This window comes from Molothrus ater, chromosome 1 (genome assembly GCF_012460135.2).
Source record: "Molothrus ater isolate BHLD 08-10-18 breed brown headed cowbird chromosome 1, BPBGC_Mater_1.1, whole genome shotgun sequence".
Taxonomy (NCBI): Eukaryota; Metazoa; Chordata; class Aves; order Passeriformes; family Icteridae; genus Molothrus; species Molothrus ater.
Window position 1 is genome coordinate 149,306,940 of NC_050478.2, and position 22,693 is coordinate 149,329,632.

The window sequence follows — 22,693 nt, forward strand, 5'->3', positions numbered from 1 at the left end:
TTATCACCTTCATTTAGGGCCCCTCCTGTTTAGGATTTAGCATAGAGTAGAAGCACAAGGCTCAAACTGGATTCAAATACATCCTATGCCTAGGAAATTTTTTTTAAGGTATCAAAGAAGGATTCATACAGAGCCCCTAACACCACACAAAAAGGAAGTGCAAATTAATATCCTGCTTGCTTGGGATTTTTTCCAAACCAAAAATAATTATGCAGAGGCTTCTAAGGTAAATTATTCACCATATTAAGAGTCCAATGCAAATTTACATGGAGAGGGATTTAGAAGAGTCATCATCAGTCACATTAAAGGCACAGGATTACAGCTGAATTGTTTTGTTCAAAATAACTATGACACAATACAGTTTAGACTACCAGGAATATTACTACTAGCAAAAAAACACAAAAAGGCTTTCAGAAATGGAAGGAAGTCTAACACTCATTTATTTACTACTAGAAAAAGCCTACCACTCCTTTTGGATATTGCTTTTAAGAGAGATCATGTAGAATAAAGGAATGGGCTGAAGCAAGAACTCCATGATTACAGCTGTCCCAATTCCTTTGGACCTTAAAACTCTCTACAATTCTGCCAAGCTTTTACCATCCTCTCCTAAAAGTTCAGCTGAGTAGACTGATCCTGAAAGAGGGAAATGACAACACAGCCACCTGCTTACAATACATACAAAAATAACCTGGAATGCCAAACTCGGAGTCCTGTTGACAACCGTGACTTTTTCTGTGCCCTTTTGCTCTGTACAATCTAAACCCTAAAATAAGAAATGACCTTTTTATTTTTTTAATGGAAACCTGGTTAGCAATTTAGACTGCACCTTCTACAACACAGCTGGGAGTGGACTGCTAACAATAAACCTTCCACTTGTAGTTAAAGGGCAGCATTTCAGTGGCACCTGGAACAGCTATTAACTCCTGCCAGGTGATCAAGGCTCCCTCTTGGTACAGATTTCATCTCCTTTAATGCGTTTATTTTCAGGTGCAGTTACAGACTCTTATTGCCTCTTTGTGTACTCTTCATCCTCCTTACTAAAAAAATGCTGCCCAAGTTGCATTTGTCTGGACTCTTGACAGGGAATTCAAGTTGTCTGCTTTATTTCTTGCCAGGGAAAAAGAGTACTGATACACAGCTACTGGTCAGAAAGAAATAAAATAAACCATATCACTTCTCATAGTCACCTCATCTATACTCACTGCTGTGTGGGTAGTACGCAAAAGCATTAAAAATAAGCCACTATTTTTCCTAATTCTTGTTATTGAAAATGGATTGCATGAAAACACTGCATTATTTCAAAAACTCAGCAGTTGCAAAAGAAACTGGCATCTAAGGAATTGTGATGCATCAGGAAGACTGATGCAACATCTCAAAGGAACAGAGAATAATAACCAAACCAAATTATCTACAGGCATCTAGGCACAAAGGGGAGTCCAGGCTGATGTAAAAGGTTTTACCCAGGGTGTTCACATGTAACTGATGCGTCTTAGAAACAAGAGAAGGAAAGGAGTCACATCAGAGGCTTCCAACATCATCCCATGACTTCCCACCAGCTTTACAACTAGAAAGAATAACCAACCCTGCATAAACAAAATGAGATTACAAGCAGGACAGTAATACCAGAGAAAACAGGGAGGGTTTAGTAAATGAAAAGTGAACAAGGACTGTTGGCTCAGTTTGTCAGTGTTTGATGCTGATAAAACCAAGGTTGTGGGTTTGATCCCTGTATGGGACATTTACTTTAGAGTTGGACTCAATGATCCTTGTGAGTTTCTTCAAACTCAGAATGTTTTGTGATTCTATCAAGACTACTGAGAAAATAAATAAAAAAGCAGTATTTTGTTGGTACTTGTGAACAGGGGGTGCCAAAAATGAGGGAGACAAGTAATGGTTTCACTTTGTACAGTGCTGATAAGGGCCAGGCTAAACACCAGGCACAGTGAAATTCCCTGCCTCCCAGGCAGTGCTAATTAAAACACGTGTCAGGAAGTGCACTTGAGCCCACTTCCCTTCAGAGGAAGTTCTCCATGAATGTCTGCCAGGAAATAGCCCAGATCCTTCCCTTAGCACAGCACACACAAACCAACCTTGGCAACCCCTGGGCTGGCACTTGCTGGCCCTTTTTCTCCCCCCCCAAATATTTTATGACATGTCAGTACATTTGCATCCCCTAATGTTCCTTCTCTTGTAAGGACACTCATTACAACCTGCCCCACACTACAACTCAAGATGCTACACCAGTAACAAACACTGCCATAAAAGAGAACAGGAAGCCTGGAAACCTTCACTCAGTTTTTAAGGTAAAAATGGAAATTTTCAAGCCCTGAAAAGACTTGAATCCATCTGGTTTGAATCTTGGTCTTCTTATGTTTTCAGAAAATTCTCTTCAGGTTTTCTTCTTACAACACCAAGGTATATTTGGACTTGCAAGGTTGACAGGGAGTTGATTCACTAAGTATCTGAAACCTGGACATACTGGAAAGTTAAGGTATCGACCCCTAGCAGTGAGGAGCACATTATCACTGATTATTTTGTACAAGAATGGTCTTGTTCAAAGATTCAGAATATTCTGCTGCTTTTAGAAACTTTCCTAGGCCAGCATTAAACATTTTTGTGCATTTCCTACAATAAACAACAGCCAGAGCAGACCTTAACCCATTAACCAAGACAAAGGATCCAAGGCCAATTTTACATTACCACTGAGCAAGCTGTGTTCTCAAAGAAGCAGAGCTACAAACTTTACCTGAAATAATAACCAGAATATCATTACTTAAAGCTGCCATTTAAACAGCCTGGAAGGGAGCAGCAGCACTGCATGGCTATCCCTGGCATCATCAGAATGTGCTGCTCCAGCCCCATCCAAGCTGCAGTACAAAGCAGTACTATTTACAGAGTCAGACTGTTTTCTGCTTGATGCTTCCCTGTTCACATTTACAAGAGGGCTGATAACCAAAACAAATATTTTGTTTGGGATACAGAAGACCTTTGGCACCTCCAGAGGGGAAACTGAAGCTCTGCTTCATTCTATCTCACAACATATTCCAGGATAATCCAGACAGGCTGAAGTTTTATTGAACTCCATGGAGGGATGAGACAATGCAGGACAATACCCCAAACACTGATATTTATTCCCTCAAGCCCACTTAGTCCCCTGTAAGAGGCAACAGTTGCTCTAGGGACAGGAGGAGGAGGATCAGCTATGCCAAGCAAAGGCCAGGACAGAGCTCAGAAAGGCATCAGGCACCACCCAGGGAGGTTTGTGTTCCTTCCATCCAAGCTCTGAAAAGCCTGGAGGTGCCTGTCAGCACAGACAGAGCACAGAGCCCTTGGAAGGGCCCAGGCTGGGAGAAGAGGATGTTCTGTACTGAACTCACACACGTGCAAGCCCAGCTTCCCTGGAAGAAGCTGAAGTTTATCCTAACCTTGGTGGCAAAGTAAATCTTTCTGCAATGACCCAGAAGTGCAGAATAAGAAACCAGTCAGGAAGCCCAGCAAAATTCCACTTGCAGAAGCCAGGAGGAGCTATAAGCATGTAGGTCTTCCTGGCAAGGAGCAACATCCATTAATTATCTTTACACTTGAGAACAGAGTGGTTTCTTTACACCTTCAAGTGCCAACTGAAATCTTTTGAAACAAATTTTATGTCAAGAGAAAAGCCCTGAATGTATTAAAACAAAATTAAATGCATAACATCCAAAACACATAATAACCCAGATCTCTGAGATTTCACTAGGGAAGCATTTCTAACCATAAGATCTAAAAAGGGACATTAATTTCTCCATTTGCAAGTGTTATGCTGGATACAACAAGGTTTCTCATGCAATACTAGTTTAGTTCCACCTGGAATAAAACCATAAAGTTGGAAAGCACCTGAAGTCACTTGCAGTAGAGATACAATATAGAGAACATCCTTGGGAAGCTGATCCTTAGGTGGAAGGGCTGGCAGCACCTCCTGTCAATGGCTGAGCAGCATGTTTGAAATCACACAATAAGTACATGTAAAATTACACATTTTTATCAACACAATGCCTGCACCAATATTGTGCTCAAACACCGGCCTGAGGAGAAAGTCAGAATTTTAAAGCTAAACAGAACTGATGCTCATCATCCCTTTCTATTTTATTATTTGTGTCTTCTGCACTCATTATCTGAGAATCATAGTATTATTTTGGTGGGAAAAGACCTCTAAGACCATTGAGTCCAAGCATCAACCCAGCACTGCCAAAGCCACCATTAAACCACGTCACCAAGTGTCACATCTACACATCTTTTGACTATTTCCAGGGATGGGGACTCAAACAGTTCCTTGGGCAGCCTGTTCCAATGCTTAACCATCCTTTTGGTGAAGGCATTTTTTTCCTAATATTCAATCTAAGTCTGCCCTGGAGCAACTGGAGGCTATTTCCTCTCGTCCTGTCCCTTGTTTCCTGGAAAAAGAGCCCAATCCCCACCTGTCTACAACCTCCTGTCAGGGAGGTGTAGAGAGCAATAAGGTCCCCCCCAAGCCCCCTGTCCTCCAGGCATTCAGGGATGATGTTAGCAGAGTCCTTTTGTCAAGTTTCCTGCTTTTCTTTCATGGCAAGTTAAATACAGAACTGCCAAGTGATTCCAGTGCTGGTCAAATCAGAGAGAGATCTGCTCTGAGTGCAAATTTTAAATGTTACAACAAAAACAGCCATGTCAGAGCCCAGACCCAAAAGTGAAACCTTTCATCCTAAGTTCTGTGACTCCATCCAGTACAAATACCAATAAAACCATAGGATGAAGAGGTGAAGGCAGCACTACCACAGCACACTTGAAAACTCCATCCTGCAAGAGGAGGGCTTGAATGCTGTCCTGAACAGACAAAGGGACTGGGAGCAAACACTTTGTTCCACAGAATCACAACCTGTGTGATCACATGATGAAAAGACTATCATGGTACAAGTAACAGCTTGACTTTTTGCAATATGAATACAAAAAGTAACAGTTTATCAAGCAGCTGGATAAGTAAGAGATGCAGCACATTTTTTGCCACTTCCACTGGAAATGTCTTGGCAGTATTTGCATATAGAATACCACTTTCAAAGAGCAAGTAGCACTAATCACTTCCTCTTATCAAATCCCCAGCCAGAAAGAAATTAAAAAAAAAAAAATCAAAGTTCAATATAAACCTGACAAATCAGAAGTACTTGCAATCTACATTTAAGATTTTTCACTGTTTCCTCTTACTCTACATTTTATTTCAAGCCTTGTTATTCACTGGGCTGGTTTTCTATGAAGTCTTATCTAGGCAGGTACTGCAAGATATTTACCTAACAAACTAATAAATACTTTGTTGTCATGGTTTTACCAGGATATGACTCATTGGAACCATGTATTCCAGGGAGCAACTGGCTTCAGTTCACAAAACATACAAGTGCACTTTTTTCTTTGTGACATCACGATAGTAAGAGCTGTTCCTTTCAAAAAGGTCAAACAAAATTAAAGGAAGCATTATAAACTCCCTGGAATCACAGATTTGATTTGAAGGCCTTTATATATGATAACATTTTTTGCTCTCACCCCCCTGCCCTTGTTTTCTGGATTTCCCACACTATGAGTTTTCCAGGTCCAGGAAATATTTTTCAAGTGTCTGGGTTTCCTTCTGAATCATAAGTCAGAATTAACATGAGACACAAGGCTACAAATTTTGATTTTAACTGATAAAAATATCAGTACTGGTTCCAACTGAAATACTTTGGGTTTTTTCCAACTTAAGTGAAGGCTACTATTTTTTAAGCCTTTCAAACCTTTTCTTTGGAGTAGTAAGAGTAGATGGAATTCCTTGGGAAAAACTAACTGCATAATATAAACAAACATCATCCCATACAAGAAAAGGGAAGGGAAAAATTGTAGAGGAGAAGCAAATATTGATCATAAGCTTGAAAACTGAAGTTTAAGAAACGGTGATGACATCCTTAGAAGTAAGCTACTGAAGAATAAAGAGATCTGTCCCTGCAAATTTAGATGGTCAGGAGATATTAACTGACCCTCTGCTGATTGCTGAAGATGAAAATACAGAAATATTATGGATACAAGATCACAGCCTGAAGCCCCATTAGGGACCTGTGAAATACAAGCAGCCACATCTCCTTTGCTCTCAATTGCATCACAGTCCAGGCAAGAACATCAATGACTCTAAATCAGGTGATATCAAAGTTGTAAATAAAGCTAACCACATCCACAAGTTAGATTCAAAAGTGCTCCTGAAGTAGCAGGAGATGAATTTTGTTACCTGCCAAAGCCCAAGCAATAGAAAAAAAAATTAGATTTAATACAGGCTCTCAAACCACCAACCACAGGGAAAGCTGTAGAAAGGGGAGGAAACCAAACCACAAAGAAAAAAGAAGGATCCAACAAGTTGTTCTAGCCACACTCAAATATAAGAACATTCCAAACATCCATATATATGAGCAGCAGTAAAGGCAGAAGTCAGAAATACCAATTACACTGAGGAGTAAAACTGAAATTTTCAAATATAACCATTCACCCTGGAGACAGGGGTGTCATAAGGAATCAAAAATATGCAGACCAGAAATAAATTCCTATAATACAAAGAATTTTGTGGCTGTAACTTCTCTACTCCTGCTTTCAACTAAACTTCTTCAGATTAGGCCATGCACCCCTACAGCAAAGATTTTGTTTTATTAAGACCCATTTCTTCTGTATTACAGAAATGAAGAACATGAGAATAGAGAATTATTTGTAGTATTTAGCTCCAAAAGGCAGCACATGGGACTGGTCAGACAATTTTCAGCCAAGTGGTTTTGGCAGGTGAGAAAACACCTTGCAAACTCCTCCCATGTACAATCAATTAATTGTTGCACCGGTCTGCCCACCTCTGTACCCTTGGGCTGAATGGAAGGACCATGAACAGGTTGTCAGAGAAAAACCAGTTCCAGGACACTCAGGGAAAAAAACAAACCAAGAAATTCTGGTTTAACACCCACTGTTTAACAATCAGGATTTTCAACAATAATCACAAGGAAACAACAACAAAATCTCATCTTGACCTGCTTTACCCAGAATAAAACTCAGTGTGAAATGGAAATCATTAACTGTTGTACATACCCTAAGTAGACTTTCCAGCTCTCAGCAGCAGGTGCTCAAAACAGGATGAAACATGAAATCTGAAACAAATATTTAGAATTCATTAGGGTATTTTCTTAACTAATTTTAAAGTAGTCAAACATCCAAAAAACTTAAGAATAAATTAACTGATATTCATGTTATGAAGACAAGATAACCACCTGCAGTACATATCCTATTTTACGAGTGCAGATTATTTAGCTGGAAATCCTTAGGAAAAGAAAAAAAAACCCACCCTACAACAAAACACAGAAGAAGTTTGTAGAAGCCAGAGACTTATATTTGAACTCAAAACAGACAAGTTGCCTGAAGTTCTGTTGTTCCCATGAAAGCCAACTAAAAATTTCCCAAGTTATATGAATTTGTTCTTTTGAAGAAGGAGGAGGGCTAAAGCATCACAAAAATGAACCTTTACTACTGATAATGTACATTTAATAGCAAAAACAAGTGAGTGCTGAAAACTATGATGAGTGATTCAAAACATTAGCAGCATCCAGATCTAGAATTAGAAAGTGCTTCCCTGGAAAATGCAAAATGTGTGGGAGGAACAGTGAAAAGCATTTATCTCCTCAGGGTATGTGCACCACAGGGCAGCCAAGCCAGCTCTCAGCTGAGGCAACAAATATATAGATATTGCTCAATACACACACAATGCACAGAGAGTTGTGGGTTTGTTTCTTAAAGAAAAGAATTGATCTATAAGAATTCCAGAGCCAAGTAATGTAGAGAGTTGAGTGTCTTACTTTGCCAGTTGTTTTTCTTCTTTCCCTTTCAAACAAATATATATCATAGGGACAAAGATAGTACCAGCAGAAAGCCCAAGCTTATATATTATCCTCTTAAAACTGGATTTCTAAGAATCAAGCTTGTTTCCCAAACTATTTCACCTTAGATACTTCATTTTCCACACACATAAAGGCCACCAAAAGATTTCCACAAAAAAATCTCATGAGATAAAGTAACAAAAAGTTCAAATAATCTCTGCAGTTTAAGCTTTCATCTAAGCTGTAATAAACTGAGTGTGGGGGAGAGAAAAATAAAATACTTTAATTTTAACATAAAAACCAGAAAAAAAGAGTCATAGCATCCACGCCATGGAGAAAAAAAAAATCATCAAGAACTTGAACTGCTTTTATGGTGCTCCATAAGATGAATGGCAGTGCCTCCAAACCCTGATTTTATGGTTAACACAGAATCTGCTAAGTCAGGCTGTCCCCCCATCCCTGCCAGACTGAGTGGCAAACAACAGCTTTGCCCAGAATCATGCCTGCTCTGAACGTTTTTATGGAATTAGTCATGATTTGGGACAATTTGTAAAAACACTGATAATTAACACAATGGCAATGATATAATGGCAAATCTTTTATGAAAAGGCAAATTGCTCATTAGACTGTTTCTCAGACTGAGAAACCCGTGCATTGATTGATTTAACTGAAGATGTTTTCTGATAAGGCAAAAGCTACTTTTAATTTCCAAGGCCAGTAGTAATGACCTTTCCTTACTCTGGGAAAGTACATCAGTAGCACCCTTAAAATACTTGTTAAAATAATTGTGTGTGTAATACCATGGGACTTACATACAGCATCAAAAAAGCACCAAATGCTAGAAAAATATTATTTTAATTGCTGAGGCATCAATAATGCAAACACTTGCAGACATGTTAAATTTTCCACACAAGTTCTCTCACTGATTTTCAATGGAAGCAGCCACGTGTGTAAAATTCAGTGTACAAATGCATGGCCCTGTGACTGGATTTGATGTTGGAAGGCAATCCCAGAGGACAGATAAAGGGCCTCTCATTTGCTCATTAGCTCCTACAAGCAATGCAGTCAGGACAATCCAAACATGGCATCATTTCTTCTCCCTCACACCAAGAGCCTTTGCCAGGCACACCTTCCCAATATTTGTTTTCACAGGTTACTTACTGATTTACTTCATTCAACAATTCCTTAGGAAGCAAGTGGTGACAAGAACTCTCCCTATGCTAAACTCAAGTCCAAGCAGTTGTAACACTTCTTAAAAGACCAATTAGTCTCCTTCTAATAGGGATAAAATGCTGAAAGCTTCTAGAGTGGTCAAAAGGAGATTAAACATTAAAAAAAAAAAAATGCTTGGATTGAAGATCTGTGCTTTTATTTTGACTTTTGGTAAAAAAAAAACACACCAAACAAAACAAAAAAAAACCCACCAACCTAAAAATCTGTGGATCTTATAAAATGGTTTCTTTAAATAAAATAAACCCAAACAAGCATATCTGCTCGGAGGAAAAATTAGAAGGGAGGAGGATTTTTCATAGCTTTTGAATTTCTATACCTTTTTCCACATGGGAAAGGTTTTCAGTAAAGTGATAATATTTCAATTTGAAATTTAACACTTTTTGTGGTGGAAAATGATTCCCTTTTAGACTTTTCCCAACCAGCTGCAAGTCACCCACTTGGTCCAGTTTTGCTTCCTTATTTTTCCTTATTCTGTTTTATCTACCCTGTAATACCTTACTCCCCTCCTAAAATCAACACAGAATTTTACCTATTTGTAATTAAAAGATAACTTATTTGTAGATCTAATGTCCACATAAAAGGCCTGACAGTTTAAGTTTTGTCTTCCAGTATCATTCTATTCCCTCTCTAATTTGACTCCTTCCCCAAGGACACCATTGAGCCATTAGACAATTACCAGTATCCAGGAGTAAAAATCTTAATTTATCTTCTAGGCATGGAGCTCCTTTCTCAGCTTCCTTATGTTTCCAGCTACCTTTAAAGCTCTTTGATTGTTCTCTTCAAGAAAATTTGTCCTCTTCACTCTTTTCACACACGAATGCCTCTCCTTCCACCCCCTTCCCAGATTCTCCACATTTCAACAGCAGTGACCTCAATGACTTCAATCTCCACAAAGCCAAAGATGGACCACTAAAGACCAACATGATTTGTTTCACTTCCCTCTCCTAACCCTGTGTAGTGGTTCCACAAACTGATTCACAGCAACAAAGCAAATAAACAATTTTATGCACTGCAACTTTTTTACCCTTACAGAACACTTAATCTGGTCTCTGCTGATGGCCCTTTGGCTCTAGAGTGAGTCAAAGGAAAACTCCACAAAGATCAGAGCAGACAGGAAAGGCTTCAGGAGCTCTGTCAGTGCAGGGAAAGAACAGGAACAGCAACTGCTGGGCACAAGTAATATCTTCTTTAGCAGAGATGAGGCAGTTGTAGCCAAGTTATCTGCAGTTCCTGTAGCTGTACTCTCCTGTATCTTGCACAAACAACTGAATCAAGTGAACTTTGGCTCAGTCACTGAGCAACCACAAACAAATTTTCATCAGTGAACTGTACACTGTTCATAGGGAATTATTCTCCAGCCACTTAAGGATTTAAGATTTAATGTTTTAACAAGATAGAAAGTGAAGCATTCCATATGTCTTTTAAAAAAATGTAGTCTGTATGAACATATATATTTAGGACACAAAAAAGGGGGATGAAGCTGCATCAGGGGGAATTCAGATTGGACATGAAGAAAGGTTCTTCACAGGAAAGGGGCTCAGTCACTGGAACTCCCCAAGGAAGCAGGCAGGGCACCAAGCCTTAGTCCTTTGCTCCTTTTGGGTCCCTTCCAGCTTGTACATCCATGCAACCCTAGATTATCCCACCACTGCCCCACACCTCAAGCAGTGAACTGGCAGCAGACCTGTCTGGAACACTTGCAGGAGCAGCACCAAAAAACACCCCCATGCAAAAGGATAACAACAACACAGCCCTGAGTATAATCTATTAACAAATGACCTCAGGAGAAGCCCCAGAACAGTCAGGGCAGTTACTGAATTCTAGACCAACTCAAAAGCACCTCACAGACAAGGCTGTGAGGATTTAATAGTTTTGTTTCAGAATAATTAACATACAAGCACTAATTTCATCTCTCCATTGCATAGTGGTTTGGCCATCAGAAGAATCTAGTCCATAAAGCAGAATCTGGACACCTGACTGGACCCAAACATAGAACCTAAGCACATCACCCCAAAACACACCCCCCCTATGACACTGTCAGCTGCACCACCAGGGCTTCTGCAGAAATTTTTAACCAGGTTGTTATAACTTAATTGGGGAAAGAAGTACAAACATCAGTAAGATCTCAATTCCATATCATACTAAAAACACACACACACAAAAATGGAGTCCATACTTACTATCACCTCCTATTCACATGAGCCATCAGATAAAATCAGCTAAAAAGACAGAGCTTTAAGAACACAGAACACGAGTTCAACATAACACTTCAAACTGCTGTAACACAGACTCAGTCCAAAAAACTATCATATTTCAAGCAACAGCTGTGCATTAAGGACTCACATTATATGCACATGGGCACCACTCTCCCCCTCCCCACTTCATTTTGACTGGGCTCCAAATCCTTTCTCAAACTCACCACTTTCATCTTGCCTTTCCAAAACTAATCTCAACCCAGCTACCCACAAGGTCTTGCCTTGTTTTTTTACTTCTATCAAGTTCAAAAGTAAGGTATTCACAGAAATGTGTTTTATGCACATTTATTTTCACAACTTGTGCAGTCCTCACCCTTTTTGTACTTTCACTCTATGATCTCTTCCTCAGTATAATATGACCAATGTTCTTACTCCCACTTCACAATACTGGTGCTCAGTATCTATTTCCACAGAGGTACCAATGGCTTTTGAAAGAGGGAACTTCAATGCAATCCCCATTTAACACCAAAAAGCCACACAGATAAATACATTTTAGAACTCCAAAATCTGTTTCCGAGGAAGGGAAGCTCTGTTCAATACTCTCTTCAGATTGTGAAAACAGTTTAAAGGTTTTGTTTGCCTTTAAGAGAAGAAAAAGCTGATTCAGTTGTAAAATGAAGCCAATGTTACACACTCCTGACTTGAAGAATTCCCTCTCCTCTTCTGATGAAAGGAGAGCAAGGCCCAACATTGGCTGCTGGAAGCCCTGGAACTGTGAGAGGAGCACAAAGAAACCCTCCCTTCACTGAGCTGAATCAGCAGGGGCTGGGAGCCTGTGACACAACTCAACTCTGGCTTTATTCAAATCCCCATCTGAGGATTAATCGTGTGCTGCACACCAGCTTCCTCTAAAGGGGCCTAATCTTCCCAAAAATCACTTGGTTATTTAATAAATTCATGTAGGTAGCAAATTCCCAGAGTACCAAAGCTCAGTTTCTTATACAAATGAAATACTGTCAGGAACTCCAGGCAGGAAATGGAACAGAAGTGAATTCAGTGTTACATCCCACTCCTCCTTTTGACTCCACTCTTTGACTAAGTTTTACAGAGGTTCTGACTGATATTTTTTTTCTATCCACAACCCAAGAAATAGAGGAACTAAACTCAATCTAATATTCACAAAGCATTTGAGAAGAGATCAAGTAAGACTATTCCCCCAAAAAACCACATCCCATACACTTTTATCCACTATTTCTCTTATTGTATGTTCAAAATACGTGGGCAAAATAAAAAAAAGTATTTTTCACCTATGGAAATGGATTGATTTTTCCTGATAACCATTGATTAATAGGTATAAAACAATGTCTGTACATATCCACTAGGGAGTATGGTAAGTGCTTGGTGGAGATTCCCCTCAGCCACCAGTCAAAATCCCATCATTTACAAAGACAGTCCTAAACAAGAAAACCAGTTTTTAGAACAGATTAAACAGGTTTTAATGCAGATGACAAGAAAAAGGCTTCCCTTTACTTCCACACCAACTGAGGGGTTCTTAAATGACATTTATTTCCCCAGACCACAGCAGTTTACACAAATTCCCACATATTGCACAGATCCACACTCTTAGCTTCACCTTTTAGCCTAAAGGCACCATGAAAACTCACATGCAGCACTGAAATGTTAATTTCAACAGCTTCTGCCTTTAATTTTTAACCTAGAATTAAAAAGCTACCAGACTCATGCATTTACTCTACCCCAAGGATCATCTCAAATGCAGGCTGCTCTGTGAATCCCAAATTTCAGCAGCAGCTGTACCAGGTACAGCCAGCCAGGATTACACACATATTTTCACTAAAGATTACTTAATTTTGCTTCCCAATCTCAGTAGCAACTTGCTCCTTCCATGGCAAAATGCAGAGAAACATTCTGACTTGCTTTAAAACAGATTCATTTGAGTTATGATTAAGACAAAGCCTAGTGGTAAAACATCAAATACAAACTATCATGGTGAAGAGTGAAAGATTGACAGAAAAACAAAGAGTCAACAGAAATTCCTATTATTCTGAAAACAAAGCTCATCTTATTAGTATATAAATTGTAACTAATTAAAGGCCAATAGTAAAAGAAATAAGAAAAGTGATCTCAAGACCACTTAATCAACTTGTTTGTAGAGTTTAAAAGTCTTGCATGTTTACCTCCTTGAAATTAGATAAACCAGCAGCTAAACTAATTGTTCTAATATCAGTAGCCAGTTTATAATGCTCTTTTCCAAGCCCTGCGTAGGTAACACTTACTGAAGAACATGACAGTTTCATTTGCAGAAAAGTTCTTCTCCCCATGACCTTTCCACCCTTCCACAAAGGAAGCACAACCTGCTTTGCCTGGGACAGATTCACATCAGAGCTGCACAGTCTCAGACAACTGCAGAGATCACAGGAGCTCACAGGGGATCCTCAGCTGCTGGGGTTACTGTCAGCTACCTTTTGATTATCACCATAATTCTGCAAATAACAACCCCACATTCTTTACCTGCTCTCATCACCAAAATCAGTGCTGGGCAGGATTCAAGAGGTCACCTTGTCAGGCTGCCACTCCTCAGGTAGGAATGAACAGCATCTCCTTTCTGACAGATGCCTAATTTGCTCTTGAAGACTGTCAGGGATGAGTCCCTTCCTTAATCTATTCCATTGGTTTGTTATTCTTGGAATTAGAAGTCTTGCTCCCAAGCAGCAACCCAAGTCTTTGGTCCCATTATTTAAATCAACTAATTCTCACTTTAGTCCCTGTAATCCTTTATCATCTTTATCCTTGTAGTAGCATAATGCATGGGAATAACTTAACTTCTTATCTCTTGTTAAGTCTTAGCATCTTAATTTGTTCAGTTCTTGGATGTCATTCTCAGGCATCTGCTACTAAAAGCATCCAAAAAAAGAAAACCCCTTCTTGAAGTCCAGTGCCCAAAACTGAACAGAATTCTAATTAAATCCTACCAGTGCTGAATTCAGCAGAAAAATTATTATTTACCCCCGTGCTACACCAGAGCAGAACATTTCTTTACCTGCACAGCAGAGGTTAATCACAAACTGAGCACCCATCAATCAATAACCTGCACACCTCAGTTCACTCAGCTCTTGCAGGATTTTAAAAGCATATTTTGAGCAGAACATTTGAACAACAAAATTCAAAATGCACTAAACACGGAGTAGTAACAGAGGCTGTAGAGCTGAACAAGTGCAGAAAACAGCCGGCTTTGTGATTTATACAAACCGAAGTGGAAATGACAAGATAATTAATAAACTAACTGAAATCTAGAAGCCTCTAGGATATAGTGCTTGAGCCTGAAATAGAAAATGAGAGCTGATAAAAATTCAGAATTACTTCTTTAGCCATTAATTAACAGCGTTCCCATAATGGAGCTGTTAACACCAGAGCAAGAACTGAAACTGTAATTTGTAACATTTGCAAAGAGCTTCACTGAGAGCGAGAGACCAACACATGTCAGCAGTCTGGGAAGGTTTCCTGGGTGAAAGCTGGCAATGGAAAACAAGTTAAAAATGAAACAATATTCAACAGTTTTTGATACAATTAAAAATGGAACTCGAGCGATTTTTAAAACTTGACAACTTGTGGCTCATTAATTGGGAGGTACAATTCTATATACATATTAACTATCAGCCCTTTTTCTGCCATATTTGTAAAATGAGATGGATTTTATTTAGCAAACAGGTCTGAAACAGGCACGATGAGGGGTAAGGAGCACACTGACAAACATTAATCAACTGCTGTGGCCATGCCAAGGCTCATTCCAAGCTCTAAGATGGCACCTTAAATTTACAGCTTGGATCCAACATCACAGTTTGTGCTTCTCCTGGTGATGGGCACTCCAAAGCCTCCACAGGAAGCACCTCAGAACTGAGGCAGTTCTGTGCCAGGGCTCACTGTCCTTGTATTAAAGGGAAATAAACAACAACACAGCAGCTGAATTCATCTGCCATAGAAAGGAAAAGAAGAAGCCACAAGAGGAGAAATAAAATGAATGCCAGCTTGTGATACTGTGGCTGTGTTAGTGGTTCCCAGCTGCCTGCAGCACTGGATGACAAAACCAACACCATCAGGCATGAGGGGTCCTAGACAGTGGCAAAAATACAACACCACCTCCAAGTTCTGCAACTTGGGAGGGGAAAAGGTGAAGAAACAGGGGTAAGGACTTATATCAAACTGAAGTATGAAGTTCATCTCTTCACAAAAAGTTAGTTTCAACAAATGAATGACAAAGGTACCTGTTATACATCCCTTTTGTGCCTACACTGGGAAATCCACTATGAATTGACTCTGCCTGTAAAGAGCTTCCACTACAAGGGCATCAGTAAAGCAGCAGAGGGGATGGAGGAGGAGACTGCTAAAACCTGAGGTACACCCAGGCATAAAAGAACCACAAGAGCATTCAGCCACCAGCAAAAGGAATTTCTGCTTGAAAAGTGTATTAGAAACAGCAGGGGGAAAAACTGGTAAACAACTTGGTTGGTTAACCAAAAATAAAAAGGAACTGTACTGTTTTAAACACTAACTTTTTTATTTTTCTTCTCTCTGTATTAACCTTTTCTTGAAAAAAGCAGGCAATAAAAATGCCAGCATACTAACCTAGAACACAGACTATTTGCCCCTGTGAAGACAGAAAGACTGGAACTGCCCAGCTTAAAAAAAAAAAAGGAAATCAAGAGCGGATACCTATGTGCAAGTAAGAAAATGGTGGCAGATTTTATGTTTTCCTACTACCTTTCATAGGAAAAGAATTTAAAAGATTGCCTGAAATCGGTAAGAGGAAATTCTCTTTTGAAGATCACAGAATTTCTGAATCTCAAAGCTGCAGAGTATTACTGAGAACAAACTTGCCTCAGCATTCATGCTGAACATAAAACCTCCAACAGACAGGATGAACAGGTATTGATTGATGTAAATCTCCACCACTGGGTGTAACCCAGACATTGGGATTTCTAAGTCTCTCACTAGTACCTTCAACAGAGTAATCTTGGAGGCACTGCTAGGAAATTACCTATTAAATGCTGATGGAGCAGAGACTTTGCTGGCTGCTGTACATCTCATGGATTAGATCACTGACAACTCCAGGCAGTGCTTAAGGCCTGGGCAAAGAAGTGGATACCTGGTTAAAAAGGTGCATTCATAGCTGCAAAACATATCATTTAACTCATTCTGAGCCTCTGCTAAACTAAACTTCTGGTTTTGCCCTGAAACCTAATTATTTGCAGCAAGACAACAGGAAACAAGATTAAAAAAAGGGGAAAAAAGTCATCTGCTGTTTCAAATCCTTCCTACAAACTTGAATGGGACTACAGGAAAAATTATCTCTGCCTTCCAAAGACACTTCAGAGGCTCAGATAGTCTGCTCCCTCTCTCCTCCTCCAAACCAAAATAAAACAAAAGCAGGAATTGTGAATTTCTATGTGTGGGTAAACAATGCAAGGCCTGAGCATGGCAGCAGGAAGCAGGAGCAGTTCAGAGTCAGCAGAGCCCTCTGACCCCTTTCTCACTGTCCCAAGCACTGGAACAGCTTCAGCTCAGTCATTTCTATCCCTGCAAAGCCAAAAAGTGCCTCATTTAAGGACTCTTCACACATACACAGGCTAAATATTCCAAATTTATTGTTCAACATAGCTGGATTGACAGCAGTGGCTGCAGGACATGGAGGCAGAGGTTTTGCTTATACATTTCTGGGCAAAAGGAAACAAATTATTCTGGGGTCTTGAGTTAAATTACAGTTCCATGAGCAGGGAAAGAGCCAACATTAGAGGGATTAACTCTAAACTGACCTATCCTACACTGTCACCCAGATGGAACTCTGCAGGACAATGAAACAGAGTTGGGTGCTTGTCAGGTTGCCTTCCCAGAAGAAAAACAAAAAGCAATGCTTCCATGCAACAGGGATCTAACAAAAACTACTTAAAACTCCTTTCATATGCCCATTCTGCACTGAACATGACAAAAAGGGGCAGAGGAGTAATGCAGAAAAACAGAGGGGAGGAAAAAAGTCCTGAAGTTATGGGCAAAAAAAAGAAATCCAACCCAGGAGAGTTTTGCCAGTTCAGCCAAGGACTGCTGCAGAGCTGAAGAACATTTAAATACACCCAGAATTCAGAGCAATGCAAGTGAATCAGAGGCTCTCTAACAAAGCCTGCTGCCTTCAGCACTTGTTAATTGCCTCTTCCATTCGGATTTTCACTTGACAGAAGTTGCATTCAAACCCTGTACATCAGATTTCAGAAACTGTCTTCCATTTTCTTCCTAATCCATGAGCCACTGACAGCACCACTGAGCTGCATCTCCACCTTTCCAGCCAGAGAAAACTCAGTTTCTGTGGCTCTCCTGCCACCTCAGAAACTTTTTCTTCCACACACGATTCCCTGAGACAACTCCCTCCACCACCGGATCCCTCTGATGTGCTGAAAGGTGTTTGAACTGCTGAAATTTGCATGGAGATGCTTGGAAAGCTACCACACACCTGGGCAATCACAGCTGTCTCTCTTTAATACAAATCCAGAAAACCAGATCAAGCCTCACAAAGGTTTTTGTGTTTTTGGTTGTTTGATTATATTTCTGTGGGTTTTTTTTTTAAATAAAAGCCCTAACACTCACAAGTCTGCCCAAATACAAGATTTTTTATCCCAGCATCAGGAGCACAGTGCTGGACAAGCAATAAACTCCCATATGAGGGAAGCTTACACAGAGGAAAAAACACAGAATTCATACAGGAATGGGACAGGGAACATAAAAAATTACGCCTACAACCCCAAACACACAGGTTTTTAAACTGTTCAACCCCTAAATAACCACTTTTTTTTTTTTTGATAGTTTTTCTTATTACGCATCAACCTCTACCTGAATATGGAGAGCAGGAATGAAAGTTTTCAGAAAGATCTACACAATTATCTCCATAGAAGTCCTTCCTCTCCTACACCCAAAAAATCCCCTATTTAAACCCACATATCTCTCTGGACACCACGTTTTCAACTTAATTTCCCATTCTTGCAGCTTCCTGTCTTTGTGACAGACACAATAAACCACATTCATTGAACACTGGTAGAACACACAACTTACAAGGCTTTTAAGTGGCATTATATACAAACCAAGAGACTCACTTGAAATTGCTAACAATTTATAAACTCTGCTCTTGCATTAATCTGCATCAAGGTTCTAGGTTTGTTTGGGTTTTTTCCCCCAAACACTTCGAATAAAAAAGCCTTTAGCACATATGTATCCTGCAGCAGTTACCACTCAGGGAGACAAGGATCACTGTAGTTCAGGTGCTAAATAAATGTATTCTAAATTGACTTTTAGAGTGTTTTTGCATCATTTCTGCTCTTATTCCATACAGGAACTTAAACTGATGCAGTAAGGATTTCCTTGTTGCAGTTTTTAAAATCCTGACCTGTAATTAAAACCTTTTGAAGAAATTAAGTCAATATGTCCACGTTGTCTGTGGTATTGAAACTTTAGAATTATACTAACATGAGATGAGAGGAAACACACACTTAGTCTGGAAAGCACATCTGATGGAGCTAAATATCAGTCACACCAGGAAACAGATCTGGAATATGAATTCCAGTACAAATTGCTTTTTAAGCACCTTCTACCCAGTTACTGACATTTATCCAGAATGTGAAAATACACTTTAGGCAGTAATCTACATAAAATGTAGAGGTACAAAGGTCCAATTTTAAGACAAATAAAACCACATGAGACTATTCAAATCTTGTGCGTTTTTTATAGAGATTTAACACCAAAATTACAACCTATTTATAGCTACCAATATTCTTCAAAAGTACACTTTGAGAAGACAAAGTTCTTTTTCTTAGGGAAAAGCATTTTTACATAAATCCTAAAAGATGTAAAATGAACAGGAAAAGCCTGTATTGTTATTATGAATATTATATCAAAATAAAGACCATACTACTACACACAGCAGTGCCTACCAGGGGGGAAAAATCATTTTGTTATACAAATGGCAAGAAATAAATTATTAATTCTTTAGTTACCCTCCTAGTGGAGAAAAAACCAACCCATCACATTCATGAATGCATTCAAAAAACAGAACACAATCTCCTAAACCATCAAAGCCACCTCTTGTACTACTTCATCTCTAGAAAACGCTCCTGCTTCTCTCCTCCTCACATCCTCCCCAAAATATCTATTAGCTTGGTGGAGCTCATAATACTGAGAGTTCCCATTCAATTATTACTCAGATGGCAAACCATTATATTACAAAAAAAAAAAAAAATAAAGTCCTTTCCACAACAGGTAACACACTCTGAAGCAAAGTCACATCACTAGATATCTTGAAAGAATTTTTAAATCTAGTTCAACAAATTACACATTCAAGACATAAGTGTTATTCTAAGAATATTCCTTTCTGGATGAAGTATTCCAATAAGCTACTAGTTGATTGCTGTGTCCCTGCACATGTTTAGTACCTTTAAAACCCAAGGCTGAGGCCAAGAACAGCATAGAGCTTTTGACAAATAAGCACTATGTCACATTCCTTTCATGTATATATTTTAACCTTCCTGCAAAACAAAAGGTCAACCAACACAAACATCAATCCCAGCCACGTTCCATGAAAACTGCATTTAAGACATAATAGCACAAAAGACAAATTAATTTCAGAACTGTTTTTCTCTTGTTGAGTTGCCTGTAGAGTTTTGCAGTACTGTGAGAGACAATTTGTCCAGCAACCAGTGTCTCTTCCCTTTTTGCTCTGTTAACAGGAACCCAGATTTTAGGTCCATTAAATTTCCTGCGTGGATTGATCTCAAAGATACACACACACATTCTGTACAGAATCTCAGCCACAAACCCTGCTTTAAGAAATCCAAGGGTTGTGTTCTCCATCCATACATCACACCAGGCAGGCAAAGGTGTTCCCACAAAGGGGGCAAGGTAACAGCCTGATTTCAGGAGTAACAAAAAAAGGGACAGGTGGAGAAAGGAAGTGGTGGAATTTTGGATGTGGACAACATCGGTGAGACAACAAACTGTTCCAAATAACTGTGTAACATTTAATATTTTCTGGCCCCAATCCAGTTGCACTCCTGACCTTACCCAGGTTTAACAGAACCACAGAGGCTAAAGGCAGATTAGCTTCGAGGAATGTGGGACTTTTCCAATTAATCCAGGAGGGGGAAAAAAATATATCAAACAACCTAATGCCAAAAGAGTGTGAATTTTAAAGGGACACTGCAATACCACTTCACTCTTACACTAACATTTGCATTAAATATTTCAATATGAATTCCCAAATGCTTCTCTTTACAAGTGAACTTTTTGTTTAATGCCTTTACTAGAGCACTGGTCCTATTCCAGTGAAACTGCCAAAAACTGGGCTCCAGGCTAACGCTGCTCCAGTGCCAGGGCCTGCAGGATACACTGCTCCCAGAGCACTGGAATAGGACTAACACAGAAACAACACAGCCAACGCTGTTTCAGACAGAAAACAACAACAAAAAAACACGGGAAAGCAAAGAGTAAAGTCTACCCCCGTCCTAAAAAAGCATCCTAAGAGCACAAGAGGTCTGGGAAGAGAATAGATGTGAGAACTGCACACGTACAGCATATGCTTCACAATTAGTCGCGGGGATTTCAGGAGAACGATTCTCTGTTACAGCTGCAATTCTCACTGTACTCCGAAATCAGGTTTACAGCCGGAAAAAAGAAAAAAATATCACATTTCTCCAAGAAGTGCAAAGGCTGCTCTGTGTGATCCAACTTCTGCGGCACCCCCGGGCCGACACGAGCCGCGCTGAGGGGACGCCGCTCGCTGCCCTTCCCCGCCGGGGGCTGTCCCCGGGTCAAGGGAGCGGAGCTCTGCCCCGGTTCTCTTCGGATCACACGGTCCCAGCGAGCGCAGTACCAGAACAAACCAAAAATAAACCCCCAAAGCCCACACACCTCAAAAAAACCCCCAAACCCTAAAGAGAAGAAACCTCAACCACTTCCCCTGCGCTACCGCTCCGGCTCCAAGAGGCAGCCACGGGTTTGGTTTACGCGCTCGCCTGAGGAGGGGAAGGGGCAAAGCCAGGCGGCCCGGCTCCGGCAGCGAGGGGACACCTCCTCCTCCTCCCTTCCCTTTCCCTTTGTTTACTTTACGGACCGTCCCGCTCCACCTCGCCGCCTCCCGACACATCCGGTGGGACCGGCCGGGGCTGCGGGGCGGGCAGGGCGCAGGGGGCGGCCGGATCCCCCAGGGTGGAGGACGGGGCAGGCGGGGCACCAGATGCCCTCTCCCCGCAGCCTCCTCCTCTGCCATCCCCTTCCCATCCTGCCTTCCCGCGGAGGGAAGCGGCTCTGCCCGGAGAGACCCCGAGCCCACCGCACGGTGCCTCCTGCGCCCCGGTGTCCGCGGCAGCCCCTCCCCGGGCACACAGAAACGGGCGGCACCAGGGACAATCTTCTCTTCCCTGCGGAGCCGCCGCCGCTCCCCGAGCCGGGGGCTGGGGCGGGGGACACGGAAGGAGACGCCGCTGCCCCCCTACACCCCCTCCCCGTGATGTAAATCGGGGCCGCTTCGCCCGCCCCCTCCCCGGGCAGCGCTCGCCGCCGGCACTCACCGCGCTGCGGGCACGGCCGCCTCCGGCGCCGAGGCGAAGAGAAGCCGCGGTGGAGGAGGCGGTAGGAGGACGAAAAGGAGGAGAAGGCTCCGGAGGGTCTGCGCGGGCAGTACCGCCTCCCTCCTCCTCCTCCCCTGCGTCCCTCCCTCCCTCCGTCCCTCTCTCCCCGCCCTCCCGGCGCGCTGCACCATGGGATGCGGCGCTGCCCCCCCCAACATGGCTGTGGGGGGGGGGGGGGTCACGGTGCCGCCCCTCAGTGAGTGAGGCGGGGGCGGTGGGGAAGGCGCGTCCCGTCCCCGCGCCCGCCTCGAGGGCTTTCCCCTTCCTCCCTCCGTCCCTGCTTCCCTCCTTCCCCGAGGCAGCGCGGATCCTGACGGGATCTGGCGAATTTGCTGGGGAAGAGGCGAAGTTTAAGCCCTTGTCCTGGCACAGTGGCACCGGCTGACACAGCTGTTCTCCTGCACTAACACTGGGATATTCCGGCTGTGGAGCCTCCCTCCCTGGAGCTGTCCCTGTGCCCGTGCTCTGGGGTGACCCTGCTTGGGCACCAGTTGGCTCTGGGCAGAGCCTTGGCTGATAACACCAAGGTTGTGGGTTCGGTCCCCGTGTGGGCCAAGTTGAACTCGGTGATCCTTGTGGGTTCCTTCCAAGTCAGAATATTCTGTGTTCTGTGACCCACTGGTCCCTTCCAACCTTACTCAGTCTGTGGTTATGTGAGTCTGTGATAATCTCTTCAAGGAAATAATTGGAAAATTTAAAATGGCCACAG

General features: G+C 41.5%; 1 protein-coding gene across 1 annotated transcript in view; it reads right to left on the bottom strand.

The window, feature by feature from the left end:
• The window catches only part of PTK2 (protein tyrosine kinase 2), a 189,659-nt gene extending 167,633 nt beyond the window's left edge, over nucleotides 1-22,026 (bottom strand). Inside the window, exons 1-2 of the mRNA XM_054516825.1 lie at nucleotides 21,925-22,026; nucleotides 7,096-7,154 (exon numbers count right to left, since the gene is read on the bottom strand). The gene's annotated coding sequence lies outside the window, so the exon portion shown is untranslated. The remainder of the gene's footprint in view (nucleotides 1-7,095; nucleotides 7,155-21,924) is intronic.
• Between the last annotated feature and the right edge of the window lie 667 nt (nucleotides 22,027-22,693).